Source organism: Psammomys obesus, unplaced genomic scaffold (genome assembly GCF_907164565.1).
Source record: "Psammomys obesus unplaced genomic scaffold, mPsaObe1.curated_primary_1811, whole genome shotgun sequence".
Taxonomy (NCBI): domain Eukaryota; kingdom Metazoa; phylum Chordata; class Mammalia; order Rodentia; family Muridae; genus Psammomys; species Psammomys obesus.
Window position 1 is genome coordinate 4,216,694 of NW_026591918.1, and position 13,309 is coordinate 4,230,002.

Consider the following 13,309-nt stretch of genomic DNA (forward strand, 5'->3'; position numbering starts at 1 on the left):
CACAGCGCTTGTCAAGCGTACACTAGGCCTTGGATTGAACCCCAGCAGACAGTAAAGGAGGTGACAGGGGCAAAGCAGCTGCGGTCATCACCAGTCTCCAAAGCCCTATGTTGGACCAATCCATTTACATGAAACATATTGAATGCGTGAATACATAAAAACAAAAGTACAAAGATGGTTGTAAGGAACTAAGGTAGCAGGGTGACTGAATGATACATAGTTTGTTTTAGGAATAATGGGAAAAATAAATAACAAGGATGATGGTTGCACAACACCATGAATGCACTAAATATACTAAGATCTACACTTTAAAAGGTGAATTGTAATTCAGAAATAGTAGCCCATACCTGTAATCCCAGCACTCTGAGTTTGATACCAGCCTGAGCTACATAATAGCTCAATGACAGCTCAATGAACAATATAATGAGACCTTACTCAAAGAGTAAAAAGAAAAAGTCTATGATATGGATATTAACAGATTCATATATAAATAAGAAATGTAATGGTTAAACAAGTTAAATTATCTTTATAAAAGTTACAGAGGAAGCAGGCAAACAAAGATTCAAATAATATATCAGAAGAATACTTTCCCTAATATTTCACAATAACTTTCATGTTTTAGTGTGCTTTCTTCTTCCCACAAGCACTTTCCCAAAATTAATCCCATCAAAGGCTAATACTTTGCTAAAAACATAAAATTTACATTTCATTTCATTTGTTTCCAGATGATAATTTAAAGACTTCCGTACTCTCTATAAATGACTTACTCTGTTTAAAATTTCAACATAGAACAACTGCTGACTTTGGCTAGAGGTCTGTGCACTTAAATATAGATCATTAATAAATTCTGTTGCTATTTTACAAATCCATTTGAAATTTACAACACTTACCATTTCACACCAGGAAGACAAGGACAGGTGACAATGTCAGGAAAGAACATTTATTCACAAAACCTTTTTCAGCATTAGAACTTACTGTATAAGAAAAATGGAAGGGGAAGTACTTCTAATATATTCTTAGGAAATGTGGCAATAAACGGATTCTGGTTTAAGTTTTCAGAATTTATGCGTGGAAAAGTCATAAATAGCTAATACAAAATTTACAGTCGCTTTCAAACTTCAAATAGTAATCTGTTAGCCAATGAAGTCAATTTGTAGAACTGCAATTCTATTTCTTTACTATTTAGATTTATTTATTTAAATATGTTGAGTGTTGTGCGTGCATGTATATCCGTGCACTAGGTGCACCCCTGACGCCCACAGAGGCCTGACAGGGTGTCTAATCCCTGGAACTGGGGATGCCTGTGAGCTCTTATATGGGTATTGAGAATCATTTCTGAGTTCTTTGCAAAAGAAAAATATGCTCTAAACCAGTGAACCACTGCTCTAACCCAGTTTTCTGGGTTAGAAATTAAAATTAAAAGTACATGGAACAAGGTTCAGTGCTATTTATTAAAACTGTTGAAAAGCAAAGAAAAATATATACACATATATTATGGGTAAATATCTCATTTGCCTTCCACTTATAAATAAAACTATACCAACTTTTCAATTAAAAAATAATACGTCAGTATTTATGCATGTTCTTTCTCTTCTGTTATTGTTTACTATATTTCTTTTCAGAATACACCACGCTATCTTTGGTCTCCATTTAGGTGGAACATTTCACTTCTTTAATTGCCATTTTTCCTTTGTTTTTAACCTTATGGCTTCCAAACACCTTAGAATAAAATATAAAGTCCTTTCTACTGTAGCCTAAGAGGTGGCCCTGTATGATACTGTTCCCTCTGAATTCAGTTATGCCAGGTCTTTCCCTGACATACTAGCATTCACTCATAGCTCTGAGTATGTACTTTCATTTCACACAGACTGAATTTCCTTGAAGGTATATCTGCTCTTGGCAGTTGTGATGGCTGGTTTTAATTATAATTTGGCAGGATCTGGAATCTCCTGGGACGAGAATCTCACTGTAGGGTGAAGGGGGATCTCTGGGTTACAATGGCATGTGGGCATGACTACGGGGGATTGTCTTACATTAATTGATATAAGATCCGTATTAATTGGGAGCACTGCTGTATAAGTGAAGAAAAGTTAGCTGAGCACTAGGATGCACTGATCTCTTCTGCTGGCCTTGACTTTCTCACTATGATGGATTACTGTAACCTGGAACTGTGAACTAGAATAAACCTTTTCTCCCTTGTTTTTGTCAAAAAGGAAAGAAAATAAAACGGAATTAAAAACAATGGTTCTGTACTACCTACAAAAAGAAGGAAAGAAAACATGGAATTAAAAACGATGGCTCTGTACCACCTATAAAACAACATTGTTGTTGTTAGGTCTATGCTACACGGAAATCATTGTATTTACTCTTGGGTTAGCTTAACTAAGGATAGCAACTTGTTTGCAAGGGACCGACAGGGGCTATGCTTACAGCTCCTGAATGCTTTCATAGAAAGCAGTGTATCAGTTTGTCCTGTCAAACCAGATATAATTTCGTTATGCTTTTTTCCACTAAAAAAAAAAATTTGAATCACATCTGAAAATTTTAATTAGGGCAGATTTAATTATCCTTTTTGCTTAGCACCCTGAAGAACACCCTAATTGTCTTATTGTCTGTACTAGCTGCTAGGCATGCACCTTGATATTCTAAACTTATAAAACAACCCCTGTGGCTTGAAGACCAAAGTTCAACAACAGTACTTTCACTGTTTTCAGGCTGTAATTCTTCAGTTAACCCTTGCTTTCCCAAGTGAGCGTTAAGCTCCCTCAATCATGAATTGATGGCGATCCCTAACTGAAAAACTTTCTACACCAGCAATGTCTTTTTTTAATCTCTGATCAACCAGCGAAGTCACAGCACTATCCAATCTGTATTATCTAACTTCACAAAGTTCCTATCATAAACTGGTTCCACAACTACATTCACTGTACACTGCTTTCAAAGTAGAATATTTAGAAGCTGAGAACACTTTCATCCCTACTATAAGTGATACGTTGCTTCTTTTTAACCTTTTCTATGTTGAAAGGCTTTTGAAATATCCAAATAACAAAAAGAGCTGAAGCTTCCAAACAAAAGGCAAGCATATATATGAGGTGTGTGTGTGTTTGTGTTGTGTGTGTGGTCTCACAGGTAAGCACAGATTCTAACTGCATATAGAAGAGGCCTGTTTTGTTTATCCCTCAAGACAAGCTCTGTACCCTGGACTGGCCTCAAACTTGGCACCGGCAGAGGGTGAGCCTGAACTTCTTTCGCATACATCCCCCCTACTTCACCCAAGTGCTATGTCATGCTGGGAACCAAGTCTGACAGGCACTCCACTAACAGTGACAGCCCCAGTGCCACACAGGGAAGTCTTCTAAATGTGACTACAGAGTGAATTCTGTGTATACTGCAGATATTGAAAAAAAAAAAAAAACATTTTAATCTACCTTAATTATCATCTAAAATCAAACACTGAGACAAAAATCCAAAACCCCACAGACATTTACAGAAAGAGTAGGTAGCAGGATACCCACATGGGCCTCAAAACAAAACAAAAAGAAAGAAAACAGCCGCATGACCATATACAGGAGGGGAGTTGACCAGACTTGAGAATCACAAAATACTTGCTAAGTATTGGGGGCAGAGTTTGGAGGACAGTGAGAGAAGAGAAGCTAAAAACGGAAACATTTAACTCAATTCAATAACCATTTAAACTTGGTTCCCAGTTGAACCCAGAGCCCTTCTCAGTGAGAAACTATGCTCTAACATTCAGGTAATTCTTGAAACCAATCAGCCAATCAAAGCTGCCTTCCAAGACACGGCTCCTCAATGATAGAAAACTGCTGGAAACGGAACCAAAAGTGGTAACAGGGACAACAAAAGAAAAGATCCATAGCTAGTGTGTATGTCTTTAATCCAAGCACTCAGGGAGGCAGAGGCAGGTGGATCACAGTGAGTTCAAGAGCAGCCTGGTCTACAAAGCAAGTCCAGGACGGCCAAGGCTACACAGAAGAACCCTGTCTGGAGGGGGAAAAAAAGGGAAGGAAGAAGGGAAGGAGGGAGGAATGGAGGGAGGGAGGGAAGAAGAAAGAAAGGAAGAAAGGAAAGAAAGAAGGAAGGAAGCCTACAGAACCAACTTTGCAACTCCAGAAAATGTGCAAAGACTTAGGGAAGTGCAAAAACACTGATTCAAGAACAAGATAACATAACAGCAAAGTAAGCCAGTGCCAAATACTGCATATTTTCTCTCAGATACAGTTTGTGTCTTTATACGTGTGTGTGTGTGTGTGTGTGTGTGTGTGTGTGTGTGTGTGTGTGTGTGTGTGTAAGTGGATGAGAAAGAGGTCTAAAGAGAAAACAAGAGGAAATAATGAGAAGAAACATACAACATGTTCTCTTTTATGGAGAACTTAGATTTTATTACACACACACACACATATATGACATGACAGCAATAGGCTAACTATTTGGGGAGAAGAAAAGAATCAACAGGAGCACAAAGATAAAGGGAAAACATAAGCAAAGTACAGTGATACACATGTATGAAATTCCCAACAAAAGCCCGTTATACCATACACTAGCAAAGATATGTGCACTACATATTGTAATTTTAAAATGCGTTTTTACACAAGGAAAAGGGCAACTTAAAATAGTATGAAGTGTTGTGGTATCACTTACCTTTTGGCCTGCCTACTCTTCAGAACAGCAGAAATCTGGACAGTACCATAGGCATTCCCAAATAGGGACTTTGGTACCTGGCTCCAGAGGGAGCAGACCAGACTGTAATCACAAATTACTGTGTAGCTTAACCTCACTGAAAGTGATATGAAGGACAAACGTAGGACTCAGCCAAACTAGAAAAGCAGCTGCTACTTTATCTATCACCAGTGGTGCCAATTAAGAAAGTTAGAAGACATAAGTCAACCAATGTTATGCATTAGTAGGAAAGGGAATCTCACAGTCATCTCAATTTATGCCAAAAAGGCATTTGACAGAACATAGTATCCTCTCATTAAAACACTCAGGAAGGTGGGGCTAGCAGGCAGCTTCCTAACATGGAAACACACTGCCTAACTTCATACACAGTATTAAGAGTAGCAACTTAACTTCAGGTAAACCTAACTGCAGAGTAAAAGCCATTTGTATGGGACACGGTGGATGAAGAAAGCCAGTACAATAAAAATAAACACCATTACAATAAAGAGACAGCACTGGGAAATCCTAAGGCTAGACAGCTGAAAAGAGCCGAGAAACAGAAAGGACTTAACAGAAAGCAGCAAGGTGTGTGGAGTGTGACTGGGGGTGGGGCGTGCAGACGTGACACTCAAAATAAGCCAGACAGCCCTGGTAAAAAAAAAAAAAAGAAAGAAAGAAAAGAAAAAAGGATTGACAGCCCTACATAAAGAACAGACCCACAGTGCTCACAAGCCCCAACTCCAGGGTCTGGGTCACCACAGAGTTGCCCAAATGCGTCACTGGTTGTGGCTCTGGGCTGACTTGCGCCCCATTGAGAGAATCCATTACCTAAAACTGAGTTACGCAGGATGGCCTAAGAGCAAGAATGAACTACACTGTCATCAAGACTGAAGTCAGCCTGCCACGGCCGCAGGGTGAGACTGTGAGAGGCAGTCATGGAGAGTGGTAGCTGGGCTTCAACAAAGGAAAAATTCGGGAACAAGAGGCTCAGCTCCGGCAGTGATCATAGAGGGTGAAGTCATCTGTCACAGATGCCTAGGAACTGACCTTAATCATCTCCTGTTCCTCCAAACTCTGCCTGGAGCCAAGGGACTCAACCTCTAGAACCACCTATATGCCAAGAGGTTCACTGCTATAGAACACAACTTCTTAAACTGTGAGTTGTGATCCCCATGGCAACTGAAAAGGTTTGCCATGAAAATGCAACAACCAAAAATTAATTCAAACGCAAACATATCTGGCGGCAGATGTAACCTTGGTTCTTCAACATGTGTACTTTACCCTGAGCGTGCAGGGCTAATACGTGCTGCCTGGAACCTTTGGCTCAAGTTCAAGGGCAGTGCAGGAGCTGCACAAATAATTTTGCTCTTAGAGAAACACAATCGTTCAGTTACAGAAAACAAAGAACTTTAAGCATTTTCCTACTACCATTTCTTGACACAAAAGCATCAAATTAGTATGTCTGTGGATTATGTTAAAAGTTTGATTTTAAAGACTTATGTTTGTATTACTGATTTCAATTTCATAACAATGTAATTTTGGCTTGGAATTAGGACAAAACTTTCTCAATGATTTCTGAAATAACCTTAAACATATTTCTATCATTTTTGTCCTGTATCATCTATTCAAGTGTTAGTACTGGTGATTATAAAATCAAAATATTGATCCTTTCTATAAAACTCTGAAGATGTTCTAAGCCTTATAGTATCAGATACTCAGACATAATAACATAAAAATAAACAAGCATAGAGTCTTATCAGTATGCAATTTGGTTTTCATCCTTAATAAATATCAAAATCACATGTATATCACAAACTTATTTTAAATTCACTTTATGATTTATTTCAAGTAAATGTCTGATTTATATATTGATTCTAGATGCTTACATATCCATGGTCACATACAAATTTAAGTGACAAAGAGTAAGGTGTGGAAAAACTATAAAAAAAATCTGCTGCAGAAACTAACTAAAACTCCAGTGAACAACTGCCTATCCACAGCTTCATCCCTCAAACGTGGTACTGAGCTTTAACAGATTCTACTGTTGTGCTATTGAGGTGGTCTCACTGTATAGCTCTAACTCCCCTTAAGCTCACAGAAATCTGCCTGTCCGGCTTTCAAGCGCTGGAATTAAACGATGTGCGTCACCACACCCACCACTATTAACAAATGGGTTTTTTTTAAGATTCATTTCTATTTTTCATCATTTTTTATGTTTTGAAATTGTAATATATTTCCATCATTTCACCCTTCCCTTTCCTCCTTCCAATCCCTCCCATTTGTTCTCTCTAACTTATGGCCTCTTTTACTTTAATTGGTCATAGTGGCGTGTATGTATCAACACAACAGGTTCAGCCCATAGAATGTTACTTGTATGTATATGATTTCAGAGCCGACCGCTTGGGTACTGGATGACCAGTTGAGAGCTCTTCCCTAGGGAAGACTATATCTCCTGCTCAGTACTCCTTAGCTTCCTATAGTCCCTTCTCTATAGTTGAGAGCCCCTTAGCTTTCCTCCTTCCATGTTAGCATGTCTAGTGTTATCACTGCTGTTGAGGCCTTGGTTAGGCAGCCACTGTGACACCTCTGACCCACACAATGATCAGCATGACATGCTAACTCTAAGGGTTGCTGCAATAGTGGTAACCAACAGCTCTCGAAAGGCACTTAAGAACTGCTCAGCAAGAAAACCATACCAGATACTGGAAACCTAGCCAACTACCTAGTGCGAGGGAAGTGGATCTCTGATGAGGACCTACAAGTGTCACTTCACTAAACCAGCCTAAGCCCTAACAAAACTCTAAATATTTATCCTTCTATCCATAGATAAGTGTAGTTTGCAAACCTTATCAAAAAAAAAATTTTTCTCTTTGCAAAAGACAGAGACCATTCCAGAAAACCTCAAGTGGAGAGAACAAGAGATCATACGGTGCCCAATCTCAAATGATACATCTACAGCACGATTCCTGCAACCTAAGGCTCGGGAGCACGGCAAATGGGAGAAGGTGAAAACTATAAGAGCCTGAGGAACTGGACGCTGACTGTGAGCCTGTGTCTCCTAGAAATGTCAGAGCAGCTATACCAGTGAAATTACTTAACAAATTCTTAAAGCAAATATCTCAGAGCTGCTCTCGCCCCCCAGAGTTCCCATGCACTTGGGACACAACCCCTTCCTAAAGCATAAACCATCCTGGGGAGTATAAACTAGGAATTTTGACAAAGAGGGAGAACTCACCAGACCACAGACTGTAATGTTACCTGTGACCAGCAGAGGCCACTGGTGTACTAAGAACTGACGCTAATAAGCAAACAGCACTGGCAGACCTGAGTTTGGAACCTGATCCACTATATATAAAGCCAGCAGTGAGAGAGAGAGAGAGAGAGAGTCCTGAAGGCACCAGCCAGGCAATCTAGCTCAATCACTGAGCTCCTGGTTCAGTGAAAGACCCTGTCTCAAAGAACAGAGGTTGAGTGGGCTGGCAGGATAACTGAGTGAATAAAGGTGCTTGCCCCCAATCCTGAAGATCTGTTGTCAGGCCCACATGGTAGGAAGAACCAATTCCCACAAGCTGGCCTCTGACCTTCATATGTATCTTGTAGCTCCTATATCTATGTACACACACATACAGTAAAATTTAAAAATTTAAATGTTTTAAATTTAAAATTAAAAATTATTTTAAATTTAAAATATTATTAAAAATTTTAAAAATTATTTTAGATTTTATCTGTAAACCACATGGGTGCCTAGGCCACAGAGAACAGAAGAGACTATCAGATCCCCTGGAACTTGGAGTCATGATGTTTCTAAACCTGGTCTGCAAAAGCAACAAGTGCTGTTAATTAATTAATACACCATCACTCCAGCCCCCAAGTTAAAAAAAAAAAAATTAAAGAAATAAAAATAAATAAAAGTAGAAAAAGATATAGGGAGAGCAGCAAAACTGAACTGACTTGTGCACATGTATTATGGAACAGGCACACATCGTACGCACATGTGATAACAGTTAATTGATCCATTAGCTGTGATGAGTGATAAAGGAAGACAACAGACTTCTACCTCTGGCCTCCACAAGCACATGCATAAGTCACACACACACACACACACACACACACACACACACACATACCCCTACCTCTGAGATCCCAGAGTTGGGAAGACAGAGATAGAATCCCTGGGATTTACTCAGGTTCAGTGAAAAATACACCTCAAAAAATAACGTTGGGCATGGTGGCACATGCTTTTAATCCCAGCACTCATGCAGAAGTGGCCAAATCTATCAATTTAAGGCCAACCTGGTCTATATGGTGAATTCCAGTCCAGCCAAGACTATAGAGTAAGATCCTGTCTCAACAAACAAGGTAAAGGAACTGGAGCACCACATGATGACTCACAACCTGTAACTCCAGTTTCAGGGGAATCTTTTTGTGTCTTCTTCTGACCTCCAAGAATACCAGGTACACACATGATGCGCGCATGTCTGTCTATGTCTGTGTGTGTGCGTGTGTGTGTGTGTGTGTGTGTGTAGGCAAAACACTTTAAATCTTTTAAAGATAAATACGGTAGAGAGTGACTGAGGAGAACACCCTCTAACATCAGTCTCTACCAGGCACACATATAGGCACTTGCTCTTGCTCACACACATGCACATACAGAGATGCCATACACAGGTGCAGAGATAACATACAGATACACACAAAAGTATAAAAATCATTACAGAATACTAAAAACATATCCTAAAATGATAAAAAAAAATCTATATATGAAAAAATTTCTAGAAGTATGACCCACCAAAAACTTAAATCAAGAGGAAATAAATAGCCTTAATATAACAAGTAACACACTAAAGAAATAACAAACTCTCAACAACAACAAAAGTCCAGGATGAGACGGATTCACTACTGGATTCTACTGGACCTTTAAAGAACTGCCACCAGTGCTCCTTACCCTGTTCCATAAAATAAAATGGGAAGGAACACTACAAACTCAATCTATAAAGCTATTTTTACCTCAATACCAAAATTAGACAAGGACACAACAAAAAAAGAAAACCACAGAACCAAACTCCCAGATAACAACTCTCACTAAAGAGCCAGTAAAATGGTTCAGCAGGTAAAAGTGCTTTCCAGGGGCTGGAGAGAATAGCTCAGCAATTAAAGGGTACTAGCTACTCTTCCAGAGAACCTGGGTTCAATTTCATTCCCAAGACCCACGTTGCAGCTCACAACCATCTGTAACTCCAGTTCCATGAGATTTAAAGCCCTCTTCTAGCTTCCACAGGCACAAAGCATGTACATGGTGCACAGACTTACATGGAGGCAAAACACCCATACACATTTAAATAGACATATATATATATATATATATTATATATATAATATATATATATATATATTTTTTTTTTTTTAATTTAAAGCACAGGCTAGAAAGATAGCTCAGCAGTTAAGAGCACTGACTGCTCATCCAGAGGACCTGGCTTTAATTCCCAGAACCCACATGGCAGGTCACAATTGTCTGTAACTTCAGTTTCAGGGAATCTAGTACCCTTACAAAGCCATACATGCAGTCAAAACACCAATGCACCTGAATTGTTTTTTTAATTAAAGCACAAGTCTGAGGTCTGAATTCAATTCCCAGAATTTAATTCTACAGAAAAGTGGAGAAGTGACTCCACAAAGATGAGCCCTGCTCTCGGTACACATATCATGCCAGGCATGCACATGCACAATAATAATAATAAATAAAAATTTTAATTCTCAATAAAAGACTTGCAAACTAAATTAAAAAAACATTTCAAAGATCATATACCATGACCAAATGGACTTTATTTATGGGATGACAGGATGGGTCAACACACACAAAACAATATGTAATCTAGCTCATGATGATGAGAATTAAAAAACAAAAATCACATAGAACCTCAAAAGACTTTTGACAAAGCTCAAATCCCTTCACGATAAAAACCCTAAAGAAACTAAAACCAGAAGTACTATATCTCAACATAATAAACACTATATCTAACAACCACATAGCTAACATTATATTAATAGGGAAAAATTTCCTTGAACTAAATGATAAGGATGACCACTCTCTCTAAACTTATTAAAACAGATCTTAAAGTCTTCAGCAGAGCTAAGAAAAGAAGGCAAACCATCGCTGTTTGCAGATGACATGATTGTAGACTTAAAATCCCTGCAGAATCCATCAGTAAGCTCTTAGGTCTCATAAATAATTTTAGCAAAGTAACATGACACAAAATTAGCACGCGCGCGCGCGCACACACACACACACACACACACACACACACACACACAATGCCACTTTTCCATTTACCTATCACAAACATGATGAGAAAGAAATCAGAGGGGGAAAGCCATAGAACATCTTTCCACTGAAGAAACTATCTAAGCACAGGCCTAACCAAGGAAGTAAAAGAACTGCAATGAAAACAGCAAGACACTGAAGAGGGGCTGAAGAGATGCCTCAGTGGTATTCTTGTAAAGGCCCTAAGTTAGGTCCCCAGAACTCAAAAAGGGCAGTTCACTACCTCCTGTAAGTCCAGCACCAGGGAATCCAATATGCTCTTCTCGCCTCTCAGGACATACCATTGATGTACTCCACACATAGACACATCAATGTGCATAATCTTTAAGAACACTAAAACAATTGAAGAAGACAACTGAAGATGGAAAGATTTCTCAAACTCACATTCACAGAAAAATACTATGAAAATAGCTGCATTAATGAACATGATCTATACAGTCAATGCATAAAATTTCAATGGTACTCTAAACAGACCTTGAAAACAAAATCCTGAAGTTCCTGAACAGACAAAACAGTCATATGAAGAAAACAATACTGAAGGTATTACAATACTTGACCTCAATTATATTATAAAGATCCAATAACAAAAACAGTATCATACTAGCAAAAAAGTCACATGGACTAATGGACTAGAAGAGAGGACCCAGAACTAAACCCATGAATCTACAGTCAACTAAATTTTAACAAAGGTGTCAAAAAAAAAAAAAAAATGTGGAGAAAAGACATTCTCATCAAATGGTGCTATGGATCTCCATAGAAAGGAATAAAAACTCTGACATATGTAGAAAAACAGAACTAGAAGACCATCATTGTAAGCAAAATAAGCCAGCTCAGAAGACAAACACTGCATGTTTTCTTTCATATACACAGCACACACATTGTGCTGGTTATTTCACTGTCAGCTGGCCACATTTAGAATCATCTATGAGACACACCTTCAGGTAGTTCTGTGAAGGTGTTTCCAGGGAGGTTTAAATGAGAGAAGACCTACTCTCAAAGAGGGCACGTCATCCCACAGGCTACTGGTGCCGGATGAAAAGAAAAAGAGAAAATAAAATGAACATCAGGGTTATTTCTCTTTGCTTTGTCGTGTGTGGTAAACATCAAAGAAAAAATGGGAGGCAGTAAAGGGAGGAAGGCACCTGCCCCAGTGCTGCTTGATTGTCAACTCGGAGGCATCGCCATGGAAACAAACTTCCGAGCACACCTTTGAGGGAGTTTTTATATTGTGTTAATGAGGTAGAAAGACTGACCCTAAATGTGGGCACACCATCCCAAGGGCAGTAAAACGAGCACCAGCATTTATTCCTCTCTGCTTGCCGGGCATGGAGACAATGTGAATAAGCTGTATGTTCCTGCCATGCCCTCTTCTCAAGGATAGACTGTACTCTCAATCTGTGAATACAAATAAACCTTCCTTTCTTAAGTTTCTTTTGTCAGGTATGTCATTACAGCAACAAGAAAAGTAAGAAATATACCTAAAGTTAAGAGGTAGCATGACAGCCACTCCTGATGAGACCTAACAGACTAGGATCAGAAGGAAGGAAAAGAAGCCCTCCCCTACCAGTGGACTTGGGGAGGGGCATGAGTGGAGAAAGAGGAGGAAGGAAGGATTTGGGAGGGGAGGAGTGAGGGAACTACAGGGGGGATACAAAGTAACCAAAGTGTAATTAAAAAAAATAAAATAAAATAAAATAAAAAAGAATATAACAAATAAACAAAAAACAAAAAAGTGTAAAAAAAGAAGTAGCACGAACAAGGACAAAAAAACATTTTCTTTTATGTGTTATATATAATATATATGGCATACCAACTTATGTACATTCATAAGTGTGTAGGGAGTATGTGGTATGAAAGCAGAGGGGGACAATTACCAGGGAAGGCACCAGTTGGTGGGGCAGCGCAGAATATGAGCAAAATATAGATACATGTATGCACACATTGTCATATTAAATTTTTTTTTAAAGAATAGCAGCCTCTTCCCTTAGAGCAGGAACAATAAAAAAACACCTAGCTTTACCATTATTTTGGTACAAAACATTATACTAGAACTTTTAGCCAATGACAAAAAAGACAACAAAACTTGAAAGGGAAAGGTAAAATATATTCATTCAGACATGACATGATCCTCTATCTAGAAACCCCATAGAATGCACCAAATACCATTCAAGCTAATAAATTCAACAAAATTGCAGCATATAAAGCTGACACAGAGAGCTATTGTATTTCTCAGTTACAGCCCTTTCCATCCTCCCTTCTGTTTGTTGGTTTGTAGATGGAACCCAGGCCTTTGTACACCCTAGGCAAATG

At 38.7% G+C, this 13,309-nt stretch overlaps 1 protein-coding gene across 26 annotated transcripts in view; it reads right to left on the reverse strand.

Annotated features, from left to right (window-relative positions):
* Positions 1-13,309, reverse strand: part of Slmap (sarcolemma associated protein) — a 122,814-nt gene that overhangs the window by 74,451 nt on the left and 35,054 nt on the right. The window lies entirely within an intron of this gene.